Source organism: Osmia lignaria, chromosome 7 (genome assembly GCF_051020975.1).
Source record: "Osmia lignaria lignaria isolate PbOS001 chromosome 7, iyOsmLign1, whole genome shotgun sequence".
Taxonomy (NCBI): domain Eukaryota; kingdom Metazoa; phylum Arthropoda; class Insecta; order Hymenoptera; family Megachilidae; genus Osmia; species Osmia lignaria.
The window spans coordinates 943,288-970,497 of record NC_135038.1 but is presented as its reverse complement, the minus strand read 5'-3'; positions in this window follow the sequence as shown (position 1 = coordinate 970,497).

Here is a 27,210-nt window from a genome sequence, read left to right as displayed (position 1 = left end):
TACTATATCTACATTAGGTATAATGTCATATACAGATTCATTCCCAAAAATCAATGTACATTTAATAACAATATCATTAGTACTAAATCTACATTCGATATAATGTAATATACTGATTCATTCCCACAGATCAATATATTTAATAACCATATCAGTAGTTCTATGTCTACATTCGATATAATGTAATATACTGATTCATTCCCACAGATCAATATATTTAATAACCATATCAGTAGTTCTATGTCTACATTCGATATAATGTAATATACTGATTCATTCCCACAGAGCAATGCACCTTTAATAACAATATCATTAGCACTATATCTGCATTCGATATAATGTAATATACTGATTCATTCCCACAGATATGTACATATAATAACCATATCAGTAGTACTATATCTACATTTGATATAATGTAATATACTGATTCATTCCTACAGAGCAATGCACCTTTAATAACAATATCATTAGCACTATATCTACATTCGATATAATGTAATATACTGATTCATTCCCACAGACCAATGCACCTTTAATAACAATATCATTAGCACTATATCTACTGTCACGTCCTGTGACGCATTCTATATACATATAAATAAACATAAACTTCCTTAATTTTGTAATCGATTTCACAATTCAAATCAGGACAACATATGTATTGTCACGTCCTACGACGCATTCTTGGAACTCCTATTTCATCAACCAAATTCTTTAAACTTCCATTGCACCATCCAAATTCATCGTTCCGCAAATTCTGAGTGAGCAACTCAGCCGGGTCATCGTACGGCGAGAACGCTGACGATCCGAATGAGGTGGTTCACCCGAATTGCCAAATCAAATGTCGACCTCATTTATCAATATAAAATAACGCGACCGGGCCCGCCCGTACACAGTCAATTTTACCAATAGTTCTCGTAAGAAGTTCTCGTAGGCGCAGTTCGAAATTCAAGTACAAGTACCAAAATCCGCGAATATAATCCGCGAAGTACCGTTCAGAGTTCGATACTCTAGAATCTACACGACTCTGCTACGAAGCTCAGGACTTCGACAGAGCAAGATTCCGGTAATATCGATAAATTAACTAAGTCTAGCGTTTATGACTCTGCTACGAAGCTCAGGGCTTCGACAGAGCAAGATTCTGTAAGACTCGATTGTAACCGTGCGCGAATCAAGAACTGTACCAGTTACGAATAAACATTCATTGTGATCGAAAGTGCGCGATCTTCACTCGAACATCTACCCTACCGCTCCAACACTTGGACGACACACACACCACAGGTTCAGTCCATAGATAGGTTCTACCCAACCCAGCGAAAGGTAAGTGAGAACCTCTATCTACCTGACATCGTAGATCACATTTCATAAAGTACGCCGAGGACTCAGTGAGAGAGAGAACTCCGCGACTTTACAGTGGTTCCGGTACGAATCGAACGCCAACGAACGCTACTAACCTGTAAGATAGTGTAGATTCAAAAAGAAAAAAATCTAGCTAGAGAATATAAATCTTTGCCTGCAACTTTAGAAGAATCCAAGTCATTCACTTTCGAATCAATTTTATATACAACACAAGCAATTTATTGAAATACTGCTACAAAGCATACATAAAGAAATACTTAAACATAAAACGAACTCACTTACTCTCTAAATAATCACAAATAATGAAAATTTCAAATGAATAATAAAAATTTTAAACCAACGGATAACAAAAATACTACGGACGGAAATAGATTAACAAGAAGCAGGACACAAGAAAATCCTGAACTTAAAAGTATCGTAGAAGATCGTAATTACGCATCAGCTTTTTTACAAAGCCGTAAAACACCGCGTTCACCAACAGAACGAAGAACATTTGACTTCACACCAGAAGTCACAGCCGAGGTGTCAAACGCGAATACAAATCTAGGTGCAATACCCAAAACAAAGAACGTTAAAAATCTAGCAATAAACACTAACCAAACAGAAAACGAAAGTGCCAACTGGCAAAACAAGAATATAGGATTTACAATTAATCCAAGTAACGAAGCCGATAATAACAAACAAACAGGAATTTTCGCATCCCCACTAATCCGAATAAGTCCCCAGGATAACAGAAATAATACCGAAACATTAAACGAAACAATAAACAATAGCTACAAAAACGACATATCCCTACTCGAAATCGAAGGAATCACAGAGCAACCAAGCCTAATAGGAAATCTGGACGGAGAGAATAGCAAAGAAAATTTAACACTCATCTGCGCAAGTCCGAAAAAGAAAATGACAGACCAACAAATTCAAATCCAACCCCTAAGATTACCCCTAAAATACGTAGCAACCCTAGTACCCGAATTCGACGGGAAAAATATGTCAGTCACAGAATACATAGAAAAATTAAAGCACGCCAAAAACACCATAACACCCACAGACGAACCAGCCCTAATTCAAATTGTGAAAGTAAAACTAAAAGGCGAAGTATACAAAGCATTAATAAATACACCCTTAGATAACTTAAATGATTTTATCACAGCAATAAGAATACTATTTCCATCCACTGAAAATATACACACCCTATATGGAAAATTAACAGAACTAACGCAAAGACCGGACGAAACAGTGCTCAGTTACGGGAACAGACTACAAGAACTAGTAATCCAGATCAAAGAACTAAAGAAAACAGAAGCAGGTATAACCCAGCAAGCTATACAAGAATTCGACAAAGCCATAAAAACCGATGCAGAAAAAAGCTTTAAAAACGGACTAAGGCAAGAAATCAGATTAGAACTAAAACAAAAGGACAATATAGCTGCCCTTATAAAGGAAGCAATCGAAGTAGAAACAAAGTTAGGAAAACAGGACATATTGAGAAACAAACCGGCTAACATACTGTACAGTCTCGGGAAACACGACGCAAACTCAGCAATATATATGTGTCAAATATGCCAAGACCTAAATCATGAAGCCTTATTTTGCAAGAACGCGGCATGCGTATATTGCAAAAGCAAGGATCACATATCGCATAACTGCAAACTGGCCAAAAAGAAAATAGAACTCATTTGCAAACATTGCAACACTCCAGGACATTCAACAGATGCATGTAAGATGAACAAAGTAAAGGGACAGCACTGCCAATACTGCCAAATAAAGGGGCACACGGTCAGCGAATGCCCGTTTATAATCGAATACGAGACATGTTGGAAATGCGGAGGAACCGGTCACGAACCAAACACCTGCACGAAATTCCCAAAAATTACAGAACTTTGCGAAATCTGTAATAGCAGGTATCATACAACAAAAGATTGTCCAACACCTACGTGCCAACTGTGCGACGAAGCGGGCCACACAGCAAAAACTTGCCCAACAACAAAAACCAACGATCTCCAATTAGTCATGTGTACAATCTGTAAGGAAGAAGGCCACAGCGCGGCAAATTGCGAGGAAGCAAGAGTTTTCCAAACCAGAACAAATCAAATTAAATGCCAACTTTGTAAGCGACTAGGACACTCGGCAGAAGACTGCCACGAGCCAAGGAAACCTCAACAAAAATCAAATGATTCATATAGGAGTAACTACCACAGAAAATACAATCACAACGATAGTAATTATTTTAAAAATAGTAATGACAATAGGGCCAATCAGAAACACACAAGCGAACTACGAAGATTCTGCGAGTATTGTAAAACCCCAAACCACACAATAGAGGAATGTAGGAAACTAAAAGCCATCGAACTACGAGCACAAAAAAGAGATATCTGTTCCTACTGCAAAGAGCCAGGACACCAAATAGACGCATGAAGGAAACTAAAAAGCCTGGAAAACAGCGCCGGAAAAATCTGCAACCTATGCAAAAGTACGAATCACACAACAGAAGAATGCTACAGAGGGCAAAACCATCAACAGTACAGATCGGGAAACGAATAGACTCCTCCTGGAGAGAGCGCATAGGGAGGAGCAAGGATGAGCCGCTCAAAACACATAAAATTAACGACAGTACGAAGCCAAAGGAATCAGAACAAGAAAAAACGCTAGGACCCAACTTGCCCGATGATCAAATCATAAAAGAAGAAAGAATAACAACAAGAATGGCAACGTATTCACTGAGATTGGAGAACCTATTACAATACATTACAATAGAAAATCCTTACACAAGAAAGGAATGCAACCTCCTTATTGACAGCGGTGCACAACTAAATATTATAAAAAAAGACCAAATTCCTATAAACGCAATATTACAAGACAGAAAAATATTACTCTCAGGCATTACAGACAAACCATTGCAAACTTTAGGAGCAGTAAGAATACCGATAAACTACCAATATTTCGATTTTCATGTAGCACCACAGGACTTTTCAATACCATATGACGGAATATTAGGAATAAAAGTACTCATGGAACAAAAATTAAGATTAGACGAGGGATACGTAGAAATAAATAATGGAAAATTCGAACTAAAATCAGGAGAGGCAAATATAACAAGTCAAACATTAGCTTTACATCAGTTACCAAAACTAACAGACGAGCAAAAATGCTTCCTCAACAAAATACTTCAAGACACGACTCACGCGAACGAGACACTGACCCCTGTACATACGGACGCAGGAACCTTGCACCAAACAGGAATCAGCGAAAACACGAGCGACAAAGACAGTGCAAACCAAGACCTTCCGCAACCGGATAATATGACAGGAAACTGGGACGTTAGCCTCAATAACGACACACTACATTTATTAAACATAGTGGACAAATTAAATAACGAACCAGGTAACGTGACAATAGATACAGAAAAGACGACGTCATCAAATCCCGAGGAACATTTAGAAACAGATAACAAATACATAGAACAGATAATAAACAGTATAAATACAGTACTCGACAATCAAGAAGAAAAATGTGAAATAGACTCTTACGACTATACAGAATTTCTAACCAAAGTGGACGAGAATACAAACACCAAATTCAAAAACGAAACCGACCCTTTAGAAAACAAATATAACTATGCTTCGTACGATGTAGAAGATATACTGGAAGGATTTCAAGAAACAGGAAATCTACCAAAAATAAACGAAAGCGAAATATTAGAAGTAGGAAAAATCAGTTTTGCCGAAAACAAGGAAGATAATATTGCAATGGAAAGCAAAGAAACGGAAAATCGACGAGACAAACTATTAGGAAAAATTCGATTAGGAAATCTATCAGAAGGAAACAGAACTATAATGAAGGAACTAATTGAGGATAATAACGATATATTTTGGGTAGAAGGAGATAAAATAGAATCATATAATACAGAACAACACGAAATTAACCTAACGGACGAAAAACCTGTATACGTAAAACAATTCCCTTTACCACATAGGCTAAAAGAAACGGCAGTAAAGGAAACAGAAAAATTAATTGCAAACGGTTTTGTCAGACATTCAAAAAGTGCTTTCAACGCTCCAACTTGGGTAGTCAAAAAGAAAGGAACAGCTGAAGGAAAAAAAAGATGGAGACTAGTGATAGACTACAGGAAACTAAATGAAAAAACGATTCCAGACCCATATCTACTTCCAAACATAACCGAAATTTTCGACCAGTTAGGACAAGCAAAACTATATCACGTAATAGATCTAAAATCAGGCTTCCATCAAATCAAAATGAACCCAAGGGATATACATAAGACAGCTTTCAGCATACATCCACTAGGACGATTCGAATTCAACGTCCTACCTTTCGGATTAAGAAATTCACCACGAACCTTTCAGAGAGTAATAAATACAACCTTAGGAGACTCAATTGGAAAAATCTGCTTTGTCTTCATTGACGATATTATAGTATTTGGAGAAAACCTAGAAGAACTCAATATGAGATTCAACATAGTCGCTCAGAAATTAAGAAAAGTAAAATTAAAACTCGAACCCGAAAAATGCGAATTTCTTAAAGCAGAAGTATGCTTCCTAGGTCATATAATAAGTGGGGAAGGGATAAAACCCGACCCAGCAAAAACGGAAGCTGTCCAAAAATTTCCTACTCCCAAGAACGTCAAGAACATAAGAGAATTCTTGGGACTCGCAGGATACTATAGACGATTCATAAATAATTTTGCAAAAATTGCAAAACCTCTAACGAGTTTACTGCAAAAAGACACGAAATTTTCCTGGAACACGGAACAGCAAGACGCTTTTGTAAAACTCAAGGAAATATTATGCAACGCACCCATCCTACAGTATCCACAATTCGAGAAACCATACGTTATTACGACAGACGCATCTAAATACGCTCTAGGTGCAGTATTATCACAAGGAGAAATCGGGAAAGATAAACCAATTGCATACGCATCACGTGTATTGCAAGAAGCCGAAATTAAATACGACACCTACGAAAAAGAAGCTCTGGCAATAATGTTCGCGATAAAAACATTCCGAAACTACATTTACGGGAATAAATTTACAATAGTCACAGATCATAAACCATTACTTTGGCTAAAAACAGCTGACAATAATACCAGAGTACAAAAATGGAGACTAAAATTATCGGATTACGAATACAATATAGTATATAAACCGGGTAAGCAAAACGTGAACGCCGATGCATTATCGAGAAATCCAGTAGACAACGTACACGTTTCCGTTACAACAAGAGCGCAAGGAAAGAAAGAAATCAGCGAAAAATCGACACCCGTAAAAATTCCAAGTCAAAATAAAGTAGAAGCCCCAAACGACAATCACACCAAAATCAAAAGAGGAAGGGGTAGACCAAGAAAAAAGATCCAAGAACCGTTAAACCAAGAGGCAACTCTGAATAGCAATAATAAGGGAAAAACGACTAAGCGCAAGAAACAGGAAAATAAAGGAAAAAAAGACAATATAGAAGAACAGGAACAGGAAAATTTAATTTACACAAAAAACTCAATTCAATTTAGAAACGATAACATCGTACAAATAATTACTCAACAAGGCATACCTCTAGACAAAAACACCAACGCGTTAATGGAAATCAAGAATATAAAAGTAAATCCCAAGTTGTCCGAAAACGAAATTGAATTAATAGAAGTAAATAACAAAAAACTCTTTATCTTATGCTTAAACGTAGCAACATCATCGGAAATAATAAAACAAAATCTGATAAAATTATTTAATACATTAAAAGACTTACTTATACGGAAAAATATAAAAATCTTCAGTATTTCAAAAGACATTAAAATATTAAATATAAACTGGCACGAAATAGAGGAAATATTAAAAAACACCTTCAATAAAACAAACATTAAAATAATAATATGCCTAAACAGTATCGAATACGTAAAACCTGAAAACAGAGATAAAATATTTGACCAATTCCACTCCACAAAACTAGGAGGTCACTCAGGCGTAAATAGAACATACAATAGAATAAAAGACAAATTCTTTTGGGAAAACCTAAAACAAGACATTCAAAACAAAATAAAAAAGTGCGAGGAATGTCAAAGAAATAAATTAAAAAGAGTTAAAACTAGACAACCGATGGTTATAACAGACACACCAATAAAAACTTTCGATAAAATCGCGATGGACGTAGTCGGTCCACTCAACGTTACAAAAAATAATAATAAATACATCTTAACCATACAAGACCAATTATCGAAATTCTTAGTAGCAGTACCTCTAAAAGATCAGACAGCAGAATCAGTCGCAGACGCTTTTGTAAAAAAATTTATATGCACTTTCGGCTCACCTAAAATAGTACTCACAGATAGAGGAACAAATTTCACTAGCAAAATAATGAAACAAGTTGCAAAAAGATTTAAATTCTCAAAAATCGAAACAACAGCTTTTTCACCCCAATCAAATGGATCATTAGAAAGAGCACACCATCCACTTTGCGAATATTTAAAAAACTTTTCAACAAAAAAATGTGAATGGGATGAACTTCTAGAGCTAGCACAATTCAATTATAACACAAGCATTCATTCCAGTCATAAATTCACACCACATGAACTGGTTTTCGCTTATCCAGCTAGGCTACCTTCGACTGAACCCCTAAAGAAATCAGAACAACTACCTACACACAGCGATTATTTGGAAAATTTAATAAAAAACATGAGAGATATAGCTGGTATGGCACGCGAAAATCTAATTGACTCAAAAATGAAATCAAAAGAATACTACGATAGATTCATTAAATCGGTAGAATTCAAAACCGGAGACAAAGTATGGTTACTCAAAGAACCCAAACCGGGAAAATTAGAAAAAGATTGGTATCTAGGGCCATATGAAATACTAAAAATAGGGGATAACAATAATATAACAATCAATTACAAAGGAAAGCCAAAAACAGTTCATGCGAACAAACTAAGCATTTAGCAGCACAGAAAATAACATAAGCCTTCTTTCTAGGAAAAGAGCCGACAATGAAGTTAATTCTATTAATTTATATCAGCACATTCAAAATTAGCCAAGCAATAATCGGATTCGATTGCGGCGCAACCAACCCGATCGTATCGACATATTCTTTACTGGACACCGGGGAATGCGACTTCCACCATGCAGACGTTAGCGTAACCAACACCACAATACGGCTACTACAATTAGCAGAATTCAGAACGGTCCCAATCATACAATGCAAAATAGAAATTCAACGCACAATTTTCCGATGTGGAATGTTCAGTCACTTAGTACCAGTAGAAAACGCGATACAAGAATACCTTTTAGACATAAGCCATGAAAACTGTAAATCCATACATAATACCGGAATATTTAGATACGACAACTTTCATACAATCGCGAATTTAAAAGTAAACTCTACAAAATCCGTAGGAATAAGTCTCGCGGGAAACGCAATAGAAAGCTCATGTACAGGAGCGTCCTATTCTGATAGCTACGGAACATGGAATAAAGTATACGTACAGGGCCTTATAAAAATCACGTTAATAGAATACACCGCGCAAGTTAGTCTTAACAGCGATAAATTACGCTTAGCATCAGGAACAGTTTGTAAATTTTCGGATGAACATTGTATCGACATGGAAGGAGGACACACCTTCTGGTCAGCGCTACCGAGAGAAGACTGTTTAAAAACTAGATACGACGTACTATACCGAGGTCCGGTAACAAAACTAACATCTAAAAATCGCGAAACATTATACACAATAGAAACAACCGACATCTCATTCGCGCTAGCAGCGAAAGGAGACATCAAAACTTGCAATAGAATACTAACAAAAACCGAACACCCAAAATTAATTATATACGAAAGAACACAAAACAATATACTATTCGATAACGACGTACAACCGTCAAAGGAAATATTAAACCTAGACATTCTTACATATACTAACTCAAAATTCGTATACGTAGAAAAACACTTCAGGGCTCAAATACAAAATTTATACTTAGACATTTTAAACGAAAGATGCAAACTAGAAAAAAGAACAATCTATAATTCCCTATCCATAGCCTCTATTTCACCAGACGAATTCGCGTACAACCTAATGGAAAAACCAGGATACATTGCTAGAATTGCAGGAGAAGTAGTGCACATCATAAAATGCACACCCAAGGAAGTACAACTATTTCACACAGACAAGTGCTACACGCAACTACCAGTAACCTCCGGGAACAAAACACGATTTCTAACGCCTAAAACACACATACTAATGAAAGCAGGAACGCAGATAGAATGCAATACAATTATTCCGCAATATTACAAATTGAACAACAATTGGATAGCACTAACACCAACACCAAGGAAAGCGCAAAACCCAGGAATTCTAAAGCCAAATACGAACATCTCCTGGGAATACAAGGAAATAAATTCATTAGCATCAAGCGGAATTTATTCACAAGAAGACCTCCAAGAACTCCAACAGCACATTATGTTCCCCCTAGAAAAATCAGCCTTGCTGAACACAATAGCGAGGGGCATGCTAGGAGAAGAAAGCGTACAAGGAGGACTAATCAACAATCTTTTTACAGAGAACACGCTATCCCATATCGCAGAAAATACGTGGAATAAATTCGTGGAAAAATTCATCAAGTTTGGCTCTATTAGCTCTGCAGTAATAATGATTTTCATAATCATTCATATCTGCAAGCTAATAATTGACACGATCATAAGGGGATATACATTACATACACTATATGGATGGTCCATACATCTATTGGCAGCCATCTTCAGCTCAATTACATACTTACTAGTGACACTAAAAAACAACAAAACCATCAAAAAACTCCCAAAGAAAGGAAACCTAGCCAGAAACGAGGACATCGAATTGAACGAAATAAAAATAGAACGACCAAACACCTTCAACTGGAGAACGCTACCACCCGTTCCACTACGACCACCTGCAATTAAACCACCTGTACCGCAACCAATAATGCAGAAACAAATACAGATGTTTACGATGGAATAACCGAACTAAAAATAAGGAAATCAGGGAATACGCATAAATAAACACACGCAAATTCAAAATAAAATAAAAATTTATTCAAAAAAAAAAAATAATAAAAAGAAGAAGAATCGTGAGCATATGATTAATCTCGCTCAAATAAGGGGGCAATGTCGAGGACCCTATCCTCATCCCACTGCAGGAGCTCCTCCAGATATCGCCGAAAATCGCTGCGAAATTGACGTACAGCCTTCCGGTGCGCTATGCTAACCATTCCCGGGCAGTATAAAAAGCGGCCATCAGTACGCTGCGGAAAAAAAAAAATAATAAATAAATAAATAAATAAAAAAAAGAAAAAAAAAAAAAAAATAGAGAGAGCAGAACCCAGCTACTTACCCAGGCAATAAACAACTCCCGGCGTGGCTTCGATATGTCCATTATCGTCGTATCATGACGGATGTATCTGGCATACATGGTGATAGAATAAACAGCCAAACGGTCTGAACAGAAAAAATTTCTTTTCGTCCAAGTGACGAGACCAGCCGATCAACCGAAATATATATCAAACACCCCACCAACCGACGAAGCATCAATAATACTAGGAACCAGCGCATGCAAGACACTTGCTGTCCCAGCGCGTACCCGTCACAATAGAAATTCCAAGAATTACCAATTTCATTCTACAAACCTTAAATTTAAAATTAATAAAAGAAGCCCAGAAGTGTCGGTCTACAAGATTATTTAGTACACGCACTAGAGTTACGTTACGCACCCCTACCGCCTCAATCTCAGCGGGGAGGGAAATAAATGGTCAGCCAAAAACCATTTACTCTTTCCAATACACCGATCCGCGAACGCAAAGAAACACCAGCAACAAAATTACTCAGCGCAACAAATCCACACCAACTAATAAAATATTGTAATTACACTCACCTCAAATCTGTAAAACCTCATCTAACTCATAAAGGTAGAAACTATGAATTTGGACAAATATAACTGCTCAAAATCTTTTTTTTTTCTCTTCAAATCTACTTGTTGATATCGTACCGATATGCAACAATCTAGGCGGCCAGGTGTCACGTCCTGTGACGCATTCTATATACATATAAATAAACATAAACTTCCTTAATTTTGTAATCGATTTCACAATTCAAATCAGGACAACATATGTATTGTCACGTCCTACGACGCATTCTTGGAACTCCTATTTCATCAACCAAATTCTTTAAACTTCCATTGCACCATCCAAATTCATCGTTCCGCAAATTCTGAGTGAGCAACTCAGCCGGGTCGTCGTACGGCGAGAACGCTGACGATCCGAATGAGGTGGTTCACCCGAATTGCCAAATCAAATGTCGACCTCATTTATCAATATAAAATAACGCGACCGGGCCCGCCCGTACACAGTCAATTTTACCAATAGTTCTCGTAAGAAGTTCTCGTAGGCGCAGTTCGAAATTCAAGTACAAGTACCAAAATCCGCGAATATAATCCGCGAAGTACCGTTCAGAGTTCGATACTCTAGAATCTACACGACTCTGCTACGAAGCTCAGGACTTCGACAGAGCAAGATTCCGGTAATATCGATAAATTAACTAAGTCTAGCGTTTATGACTCTGCTACGAAGCTCAGGGCTTCGACAGAGCAAGATTCTGTAAGACTCGATTGTAACCGTGCGCGAATCAAGAACTGTACCAGTTACGAATAAACATTCATTGTGATCGAAAGTGCGCGATCTTCACTCGAACATCTACCCTACCGCTCCAACACTTGGACGACACACACACCACAGGTTCAGTCCATAGATAGGTTCTACCCAACCCAGCGAAAGGTAAGTGAGAACCTCTATCTACCTGACATCGTAGATCACATTTCATAAAGTACGCCGAGGACTCAGTGAGAGAGAGAACTCCGCGACTTTACACTACATTCGATATAACGTAATATACAGATTCATTCCCACAGATATGTACATATAATAACCATATCATTAGTACCATACCTACATTCGATATAATGTAATATACTGATTGATCCCCACAGATCAATGTACATTTAATTACAATATCATTAGTACTAAATCTACATTCGATATAATGTAATATACTGATTCATTCCCACAGATCAATATATTTAATAACCATATCAGTAGTACTATATCTACATTCGATATAATGTAATATACTGATTCATTCCCACAGATCAATATACCTTTAATAACCATATCATTAGTACTATATCTACATTCGATATAATGTAATGTACTGATTCATTCCCACAGACCAATGCACCTTTAATAACAATATCATTAGCACTATATCTACATTCGATATAACGTAATATACTGATTCATTCCCACAGATATGTACATATAATAACCATATCATTAGTACCACACCTACATTCGATATAATGTAATATACTGATGGATTCCCACAGATCAATGCACCTATCATAACAAAATCATTAGCACCATATCTACATTCGATATAATGTAATATACTGATTCATTCCCACTGATCAATGTACATTTAATAACAACATCATTAGTAGTATATCTACATTACATACGTAATGTACAATTAATAACAATATTATTATCACCATATCTACATTACATATAATGTAATATACTGATTGATTCCCAAAGATCAATGTACATTTAATAACAATATCATTAGTACTAAATCTACATTCGATATAATGTAATATACTGATTCATTCCCACAGATCAATATATTTAATAACCATATCAGTAGTACTATATCTACATTCGATATAATGTAATATACTGATTCATTCCCACAGATCAATATATTTAATACCCATATCAGTAGTACTATACCTACATTCGATATAATCTAATATACTGATTCATGCCCACAGATCAATGTACGTTTAATAACAATATCATTAGCACTATATCTACATTCGATATAATGTAGTATACAGATTCCTTCCCACAGATCAATGTGCCTTTAATAACAATGTCATTAGCACTATATCTACATTCGATATAATGTAATATACTGATTCATTCCCACAGATCAATGTACATTTCATAACCATATCCTTAGTACCATATGTACAATAGATAAGTAATGTAAATTTAATAACAATATCATTATTACTATATCTACATTAGATATAATTTCATATACAGATTCATTCCCACTGATCAATGTACATTTAATAACCACATCATTAGTAGTATATCTACATTACATACGTAATGTACAATTAATAACAATATTATTATCACCATATCTACATTAGATATAATGTAATATACTGATTGATCCCCAGAGATCAATGTACATTTAATGACAATATCATTAGTACTATATCTACATCCGATATAACGTAATATACTGATTCATTCCCACAGATCAATATACCTTTAATATCCATATCATTAGTACTATAACTACATTCGATATAATGTAATATACTGATTCATTCCCACAGACCAATGCACCTTTAATAACAATATCATTAGCACTATATCTACATTCGATATAATGTAATATAATGATTCATTCCCACAGATCAATGTACATTTAATAACCATATCATTAGTACCATATCTACATTAGATATGTAATGTACATTTAATAACAATATCATTATTACTATATCTACATTAGGTATAATGTCATATACAGATTCATTCCCACAGATCAGGGTACATTAAATAGGAATATCATTAGTAGTATATCTACATTACATATGTAATGTACAATTAATAATAATATCATTATTACCAATTCTACATTAGATATAATGTAATATCCTGATTATTACCCAGAGATCAATGTACCATTAATAACAATATCATTAGCACAATATCTACATTCGATATAATGTAATATACTGATTCATTCGCACAGATCAATATACCTTTAGTAACCATATCATTAGTACTATATCTACATTCGATATAATGTAATATACTGATTCATTCCCACAGATATGTACATATAATAACCATATCATTAGTACCATACCTACATTCGATATAATGTAATATACTGATGGATTCCCACAGATCAATGCACCTTTCATAACAATATCATCAGCACTATATCTACATTCGATATAATGTAATATACCGATTCATTCCCACTGATCAATGTACATTTAATAACATCCTCTTTAGTAGTATATCTACATTACATACGTAATGTACAATTAATAACAATATTATTATCACCATATCTACATTAGATATAATGTAATATACTGATTGATCCCCAAAGATCAATGTACATTTAATGACAATATCATTAGTACTATATCTACATCCGATATAACGTAATATACTGATTCATTCCCACAGATCAATATACCTTTAATATCCATATCATTAGTACCATAACTACATTCGATATAATGTAATATACTGATTCATTCCCACAGACCAATGCACCTTTAATAACAATATCATTAGCACTATATCTACATTCGATATAATGTAATATAATGATTCATTCCCACAGATCAATGTACATTTAATAACCATATCATTAGTGCCATATCTACATTAGATATGTAATGTACATTTAATAACAATATCATTATTACTATATCTACATTAGGTATAATGTCATATACAGATTCATTCCCACAGATCAGTGTACATTAAATAGGAATACCATTAGTAGTATATCTACATTACATATGTAATGTACAATTAATAACAATATCATTATTGCCATATCTACATGAGATATAATGTAATATACTGATTGATCCCCACAGATCAATGTACATTTAATTACAATATCATTAGTACTAAATCTACATTCAATATAATGTAATATACTGATTCACTCCCAAAGATCAATATATTTAATAACCATATCAGTAGTACTATATCTACATTCGATATAATGTAATATACTGATTCATTCCCACAGATCAATATACCTTTAATAACCATATCATTAGTACTATATCTACATTCGATATAATGTAATGTACTGATTCATTCCCACAGACCAATGCACCTTTAATAACAATATCATTAGCACTATATCTGCATTCGATATAACGTAATATACTGATTCATTCCCACAGATCAATGTGCCTTTAATAATAATGTCATTAGCACTATATCTACATTCGATATAATGTAATATACTGATTCATTCCCACAGATCAATGTACATTTCATAACCATATCCTTAGTACCATATCTACAATAGATAAGTAATGTACATTTAATAACAATATCATTATTACTATATCTACATTAGGTATACTGTCATATACAGATTCATTCCCACAGATCAATGTACATTTAATAGCAATATCATTAGTAGTATATCTACATTACATATGTAATGTACAATTAATAACAATATCATTATTGCCATATCTACATTAGATATAATGTAATATACTGATTGATCCCCACAGATCAATGTACATTTAATAACAATATCATTATTAGCATTTCTACATTAGATATAATGTAATATACTGATTCATTCCCACAGATCAATGTACATTTCATAACCATATCCTTAGTACCTTATCTACAATAGATAAGTAATGTACATTTAATAACAATATCATTATTATTATATCTACATTAGGTACACTGTCATACACAGATTCATTCCCACAGATCAATGTACATTTAATAGCAATATCATTAGTAGTATATCTACATTACATATGTAATGTACAATTAATAACAATATCATTATTGCCATATCTACATTAGATACAATGTAATATACTGATTGATCCCCACAGATCAATGTACATTTAATTACAATATCATTAGTACTAAATCTACATTCGATACAATGTAATATACTGATTCACTCCCACAGATCAATATATTTAATAACCATATCAGTAGTACTATATCTACATTCGATATAATGTAATATACTGATGGATTCCCACAGATCAATGCACCGTTCATAACAATATCATTAGCACTATATCTACATTCGATATAATGTAATATACTGATTCATTCCCACTGATCAATGTACATATAATAACAACATCATTAGTAGCATATCTACATTACATACGTAATGTACAATTAATAACAATATTATTATCACCATATCTACGTTAGACATAATGTAATATACTGATTGACCCCAAAGATCAATGTACATTTAATTACAATATCATTAGTACTAAATCTACGTTCGATATAATGTAATATACTGATTCATTCCCACAGATCAATATATTTAATAACCATATCAGTAGTACTATATCTACATTCGATACAATGTAATATACTGATTCATACCCACAGATCAATATACCTTTAATAACCATATCATTAGTACTATATCTACATTCGATATAATGTAATGTACTGATTCATTCCCACAGACCAATGCACCTTTAATAACAATATCATTAGCACTATATCTACATTCGATATAACGTAATATACTGATTCATTCCCACAGATATGTACATATAATTACCATATCATTAGTACCACACCTACATTCGATATAATGTAATATACTGATGGATTCCCACAGATCAATGCACCTTTCATAACAAAATCATTAGCACTATATCTACATTCGATATAATGTAATATACTGATTCATTCCCACTGATCAATGTACATTTAATAACAACATCATTAGTAGTATATCTACATTACATACGTAATGTACAATTAATAACAATATCATTATTGCCATATCTACATTAGATATAATGTAATATACTGATTGATCCCCACAGATCAATGTACATTTAATAACAATATCATTATTAGCATTTCTACATTAGATATAATGTAATATACTGATTCATTCCCACAGATCAATGTACATTTAATAACCATATCATTAGTACCATATCTACATTCGATATAATGTAATATACTGATTCATTCCCACAGATCAATGTACATTTAATAACAAGATCATTATTACTATATCTACATTAGATATATTGTAATATACTGGTTGATCCCCAAAGATCAATGTACATTTAATGACAACATCATTAGTACTATATCTACATTCGATATAATGTAATATACTGATTCATTCCCACAGATCAATGTACATTTAATAACAATATCATTATTACTATATCTACATTAGATATAATTTCATATACAGATTCATTCCCACTGATCAATGTACATTTAATAACCACATCATTAGTAGTATATCTACATTACATACGTAATGTGCAATTAATAACAATATTATTATCACCATATCTACATTAGATATAATGTAATATACTGATTGATCCCCAAAGATCAATGTACATTTAATTACAATATCATTAGTACTAAATCTACATTTGATATAATGTAATATACTGATTCATTCCCACAGATCAATATATTTAATAACCATATCAGTAGTACTATATCTACATTCGATATAATGTAATATACTGATGGATTCCCACAGATCAATGCACCGTTCATAACAATATCATTAGCACTATATCTACATTCGATATAATGTAATATACTGATTCATTCCCACCGATCAATGTACATTTAATAACAACATCATTAGTAGCATATCTACATTACATACGTAATGTACAATTAATAACAATATTATTATCACCATATCTACGTTAGACATAATGTAATATACTGATTGACCCCAAAGATCAATGTACATTTAATTACAATATCATTAGTACTAAATCTACGTTCGATATAATGTAATATACTGATTCATTCCCACAGATCAATATATTTAATAACCATATCAGTAGTACTATATCTACATTCGATATAATGTAATATACTGATTCATTCCCACAGATCAATATACCTTTAATAACCATATCATTAGTACTATATCTACATTCGATATAATGTAATGTACTGATTCATTCCCACAGACCAATGCACCTTTAATAACAATATCATTAGCACTATATCTACATTCGATATAACGTAATATACTGATTCATTCCCACAGATATGTACATATAATAACCGTATCATTAGTACCATACCTACATTCTATATAATGTAATATACTGATGGAGTCCCACAGATCAATGCACCTTTCATAACAATATCATTAGCACTATATCTACATTCGATATAATGTAATATACTGATTCATTCCCACTGATCAATGTACATTTAATAACAACATCATTAGTAGTATATCTACATTACATACGTAATGTACAATTAATAACAATATTATTATCACCATATCTACATTAGATATAATGTAATATACTGATTGATCCCCAAAGATCAATGTACATTTAATAACAATATCATTAGTACTAAATCTACATTAGATATATTGTAATATACTGGTTGATCCCCAAAGATCAATGTACATTTAATGACAACATCATTAGTACTATATCTACATTCGATATAATGTAATATACTGGTTCATTCCCACAGATCAATGTGCCTTTAATAACAATATCATTAGCACTATATCTACATTCGATATAATGTAATATACTGATTCATTCCCACAGACCAATGCACTTTTAATAACAATATCATTAGCACTATATCTACATTCGATATGACGTAATATACTGATTCATTCCCACAGATATGTACATATAATAACCGTATCATTAGTACCATACCTACATTCGATATAATGTAATATACTGATGGATTCCCACAGATCAATGCACCTTTCATAACAATATCATTAGCACTATACCTACATTCGATATAATGTAATATACTGATTCATTCCCACTGATAAATATACATTTAATAACAACATCATTAGTAGTATATCTACATTACATACGTAATGTACAATTAATAACAATATTATTATCACCATATCTACATTAGATATAATGTAATATACTGATTGATCCCCAAAGATCAATGTACATTTAATAACAATATCATTAGCACTATATCTACACTCGATATAATGTAATATACTGATTCATTCCCACAGATCAATGTACCTTTAATAACAATATCATTAGCACTATATCTACATTCGATATAATGTAGTATACAGATTCCTTCCCACAGATCAATGTACATTTAATAACCATATCATTAGTACTATATCTACATTCGATATAATGTAATATACTGATTCATTCCCACAGATCAATGTACATTTAATAACCATATCATTAGTACCATATCTACATCCGATATAATGTAATATACTGATTGATCCCCACAGATCAATGTACATTTAATTACAATATCATTAGTACTAAATCTACATTCGATATAATGTAATATACTGATTCACTCCCAAAGATCAATATATTTAATAACCATATCAGTAGTACTATATCTACATTCGATATAATGTAATATACTGATTCATTCCCACAGATCAATATACCTTTAATAACCATATCATTAGTACTATATCTACATTCGATATAATGTAATGTACTGATTCATTCCCACAGACCAATGCACCTTTAATAACAATATCATTAGCACTATATCTGCATTCGATATAACGTAATATACTGATTCATTCCCACAGATCAATGTGCCTTTAATAATAATGTCATTAGCACTATATCTACATTCGATATAATGTAATATACTGATTCATTCCCACAGATCAATGTACATTTCATAACCATATCCTTAGTACCTTATCTACAATAGATAAGTAATGTACATTTAATAACAATATCATTATTATTATATCTACATTAGGTACACTGTCATACACAGATTCATTCCCACAGATCAATGTACATTTAATAGCAATATCATTAGTAGTATATCTACATTACATATGTAATGTACAATTAATAACAATATCATTATTGCCATATCTACATTAGATACAATGTAATATACTGATTGATCCCCACAGATCAATGTACATTTAATTACAATATCATTAGTACTAAATCTACATTCGATACAATGTAATATACTGATTCACTCCCACAGATCAATATATTTAATAACCATATCTGTAGTACTATATCTACATTCGATATAATGTAATATACTGATGGATTCCCACAGATCAATGCACCGTTCATAACAATATCATTAGCACTATATCTACATTCGATATAATGTAATATACTGATTCATTCCCACTGATCAATGTACATATAATAACAACATCATTAGTAGCATATCTACATTACATACGTAATGTACAATTAATAACAATATTATTATCACCATATCTACGTTAGACATAATGTAATATACTGATTGACCCCAAAGATCAATGTACATTTAATTACAATATCATTAGTACTAAATCTACGTTCGATATAATGTAATATACTGATTCATTCCCACAGATCAATATATTTAATAACCATATCAGTAGTACTATATCTACATTCGATACAATGTAATATACTGATTCATTCCCACAGATCAATATACCTTTAATAACCATATCATTAGTACTATATCTACATTCGATATAATGTAATGTACTGATTCATTCCCACAGACCAATGCACCTTTAATAACAATATCATTAGCACTATATCTACATTCGATATAACGTAATATACTGATTCATTCCCACAGAGATGTACATATAATAACCATATCATTAGTACCACACCTACATTCGATATAATGTAATATACTGATGGATTCCCACAGATCAATGCACCTTTCATAACAAAATCATTAGCACTATATCTACATTCGATATAATGTAATATACTGATTCATTCCCACTGATCAATGTACATTTAATAACAACATCATTAGTAGTATATCTACATTACATACGTAATGTACAATTAATAACAATATCATTATTGCCATATCTACATTAGATATAATGTAATATACTGATTGATCCCCACAGATCAATGTACATTTAATAACAATATCATTATTAGCATTTCTCCATTAGATATAATGTAATATACTGATTCATTCCCACAGATCAATGTACATTTAATAACCATATCATTAGTACCATATCTACATTCGATATAATGTAATATACTGATTCATTCCCACAGATCAATGTACATTTAATAACAAGATCATTATTACTATATCTACATTAGATATATTGTAATATACTGGTTGATCCCCAAAGATCAATGTACATTTAATGACAACATCATTGGTACTATATCTACATTCGATATAATGTAATATACTGATTCATTCCCACAGATCAATGTACATTTAATAACAATATCATTATTACTATATCTACATTAGATATAATTTCATATACAGATTCATTCCCACTGATCAATGTACATTTAATAACCACATCATTAGTAGTATATCTACATTACATACGTAATGTGCAATTAATAACAATATTATTATCACCATATCTACATTAGATATAATGTAATATACTGATTGATCCCCAAAGATCAATGTACATTTAATTACAATATCATTAGTACTAAATCTACATTTGATATAATGTAATATACTGATTCATTCCCACAGATCAATATATTTAATAACCATATCAGTAGTACTATATCTACATTCGATATAATGTAATATACTGATGGATTCCCACAGATCAATGCACCGTTCATAACAATATCATTAGCACTATATCTACATTCGATATAATGTAATATACTGATTCATTCCCACCGATCAATGTACATTTAATAACAACATTATTAGTAGCATATCTACATTACATACGTAATGTACAATTAATAACAATATTATTATCACCATATCTACGTTAGACATAATGTAATATACTGATTGACCCCAAAGATCAATGTACATTTAATTACAATATCATTAGTACTAAATCTACGTTCGATATAATGTAATATACTGATTCATTCCCACAGATCAATATATTTAATAACCATATCAGTAGTACTATATCTACATTCGATATAATGTAATATACTGATTCATTCCCACAGATCAATATACCTTTAATAACCATATCATTAGTACTATATCTACATTCGATATAATGTAATGTACTGATTCATTCCCACAGACCAATGCACCTTTAATAACAATATCATTAGCACTATATCTACATTCGATATAACGTAATATACTGATTCATTCCCACAGATATGTACATATAATAACCGTATCATTAGTACCATACCTACATTCTATATAATGTAATATACTGATGGAGTCCCACAGATCAATGCACCTTTCATAACAATATCATTAGCACTATATCTACATTCGATATAATGTAATATACTGATTCATTCCCACTGATCAATGTACATTTAATAACAACATCATTAGTAGTATATCTACATTACATACGTAATGTACAATTAATAACAATATTATTATCACCATATCTACATTAGATATAATGTAATATACTGATTGATCCCCAAAGATCAATGTACATTTAATAACAATATCATTAGTACTAAATCTACATTAGATATATTGTAATATACTGGTTGATCCCCAAAGATCAATGTACATTTAATGACAACATCATTAGTACTATATCTACATTCGATATAATGTAATATACTGGTTCATTCCCACAGATCAATGTGCCTTTAATAACAATATCATTAGCACTATATCTACATTCGATATAATGTAATATACTGATTCATTCCCACAGATCAATGTGCCTTTAATAACAATATCATTAGCACTATATCTACACTCGATATAATGTAATATACTGATTCATTCCCACAGATCACTGTACCTTTAATAACAATATCATTAGCACTATATCTACATTCGATATAATGTAGTATACAGATTCCTTCCCACAGATCAATGTACATTTAATAACCATATCATTAGTACTATATCTACATCCGATATAATGTAATATACTGATTCATTCCCACAGATCAATGTACCCTTAATAACCATATCATTAGTTCTATATCTACTTTCGATATAATGTAATATACTGATTCATTCCCACAGATCAATGTACATTTAATAACCATATCATTAGTACCATATCTACATTAGATATGTAATGTACATTTAATAACAATATCATTATTACTATATCTACATTAGGTATAATGTCATATACAGATTCATTCCCAAAAATCAATGTACACTTAATAACAATATCATTAGTACTAAATCTACATTCGATATAATGTAATATACTGATTCATTCCCACAGAACAATGTGCCTTTAATAACAATATCATTAGCACTATATCTACATTCGATATAATGTAATATACTGATTCATTCGCACAGATCAATATACCTTTAGTAACCATATCATTAGTACTAAATCTACATTCGATATAATGTAATATACTGATTCACTCCCACAGATCAATATATTTAATAACCATATCAGTAGTACTATATCTACATTCGATATAATGTAATATACTGATTCATTCCCACAGATCAATATACCTTTAATAACCATATCATTAGTACTATATCTACATTCGATATAATGTAATGTACTGATTCATTCCCACAGACCAATGCACCTTTAATAACAATATCATTAGCACTATATCTACATTCGATATAACGTAATATACTGATTCATTCCCACAGATATGTACATATAATAACCGTATCATTAGTACCATACCTACATTCGATATAATGTAATATACTGATGGATTCCCACAGATCAATGCACCTTTAATAACAATATCATTAGCACTATATCTACATTCGATATAATGTAATATACTGATTCATTCGCACAGATCAATATACCTTTAGTAACCATATCATTAGTACTATATCTACATTCGATATAATGTAATATACTGATTCATTCCCACAGATATGTACATATAATAACCATATCATTAGTACCATACCTACATTCGATATAATGTAATATACTGATGGATTCCCACAGATCAATGCACCTTTAATAACAATATCATCAGCACTATATCTACATTCGATATAATGTAATATACCGATTCATTCCCACTGATCAATGTACATTTAATAACCATATCATTAGTGCCATATCTACATTAGATATGTAATGTACATTTAATAACAATATCATTATTGCCATATCTACATGAGATATAATGTAATATACTGATTGATCCCCACAGATCAATGTACATTTAATAACAATATCATTATTACTATATCTACATTAGATATATTGTAATATACTGGTTGATCCCCAAAGATCAATGTACATTTAATGACAACATCATTAGTACTATATCTACATTCGATATAATGTAATATACTGGTTCATTCCCACAGATCAATGTGCCTTTAATAACAATATCATTAGCACTATATCTACATTCGATATAATGTAATATACTGATTGATCCCCAAAGATCAATGTACATTTAATTACAATATCATTAGTACTAAATCTACATTCGATATAATGTAATATACTGATTCATTCCCACAGATCAATATATTTAATAACCATATCAGTAGTACTATATCTACATTCGATATAATGTAATATACTGATGGATTCCCACAGATCAATGCACCGTTCATAACAATATCATTAGCACTATATCTACATTCGATATAATGTAATATACTGATTCATTCCCACCGATCAATGTACATTTAATAACAACATCATTAGTAGCATATCTACATTACATACGTAATGTACAATTAATAACAATATTATTATCACCATATCTACGTTAGACATAATGTAATATACTGATTGATCCCCAAAGATCAATGTACATTTAATAACAATATCATTAGTACTAAATCTACATTCGATATAATGTAATATACTGATTCATTCCCACAGATCAATATATTTAATAACCATATCAGTAGTACTATATCTACATTCGATATAATGTAATATACTGATTCATTCCCACAGATCAATATATTTAATACCCATATCAGTAGTACTATATCTACATTCGATATAATCTAATATACTGATTCATTCCCACAGATCAATGTACGTTTAATAACAATATCATTAGCACTATATCTACATTCGATATAATGTAGTATACAGATTCCTTCCCACAGATCAATGTGCCTTTATTAACAATGTCATTAGCACTATATCTACATTCGATATAATGTAATATACTGATTCATTCCCACAGATCAATGTACATTTAATAACCATATCATTAGTACCATATCTACATTCGATATAATGTAATATACTGATTCATTCCCACAGATCAATGTACATTTAATTACAATATCATTAGTACTAAATCTACATTCGATATAATGTAATATACTGATTCATTCCCACAGATCAATATATTTAATAACCATATCAGTAGTACTATATCTACATTCGATATAATGTAATATACTAATGGATTCCCACAGATCAATGCACCTTTCATAACAATATCATTAGCACTATATCTACATTCGATATAATGTAATATACTGATTCATTCCCACTGATCAATGTACATTTAATAACAACATCATTAGTAGTATATCTACATTACATACGTAATGTACAATTAATAACAATATTATTATCACCATATCTACATTAGATATAATGTAATATACTGATGGATTCTCACAGATCAATGCACCTTTAATAACAATATCATTAGCACTATATCTACATTCGATATAATGTAATATACTGATTCGTTCCCACAGATCAATGTACATTTAATAACCATATCATTAGTACTATATCTACATTCGATATAATGTAATATACTGATTCATTCCCACAGACCAATGCACCTTAAATAACAATATCATTAGCACTATATCTACATTCGATATAATGGAATATACTGATTCATTCCCACAGATCAATGCACCTTTAATAACAATATCATTAGCACTATATCTACATTCGATATAACGTAATATGCTGATTCATTCCCACAGCTATGTACATATAATAACCATATCATTAGTACCATACCTACATTCGATATAATGTAATATACTGATGGATTCCCACAGATCAAAGTACATTTAATAACCATATCATTAGTACCATATCTACATTAGATATGTAATGTACATTTAATAACAATATCATTATTACTATATTTACATTAGGTATAATGTCATATACAGATTAATTCCCACAGATCAATGTACATTAAATAGCAATATCATTAGTAGTATATCTACATTACATATGTAATGTGCAATTAATAACAATATCATTATTACCAATTCTACATTGGATATAATGTAATATACTGGTTGATCCCCAAAGATCAATGTACATTTAATGACAATATCATTAGTACTATATCTACATTCGATATAATGTAATATACTGCTTCATTCCCACAGATCAATATACCTTTAATAACCATATCATTAGCACTATATCTACATTCGCTATAATGTAATATACTGAATCGTTCCCACAGACCAATGCACCTTTAATAACAATATCATTAGCACTATATCTACATTCGATATAATGTAATATACTGGTGGATTCCCACAGATCAATGCACCTTTCATAACAATATCATTAGCACTATATCTACATTCGATATAATGTAATATACTGATTCATTCCCACTGATCAATGTACATTCAATAGCAATATCATTAGTAGTATATCTACATTACATATGTAATGTGCAATTAATAACAATATCATTATTACCAATTCTACATTAGATATAATGTAATATCCTGATTATTACCCAGAGATCAATGTACCTTTAATAACTATATCATTAGCACTATATCTACATTCGATATAATGAAATATACTGATTCATTCCCACAGATCAATGTACATTTAATAGCAATATCATTAGTAGTATATCTACATTACATATGTAATGTACAATTAATAACAATATCATTATTACCATATCTACATTAGATATAATGTAATATACTGGTTGATCCCCAAAGATCAATGTACATTTAATGACAATATCATTAGTACTATATCTACATTCGATATAATGTAATATACTGCTTCATTCCCACAGATCAATATACCTTTAATAAC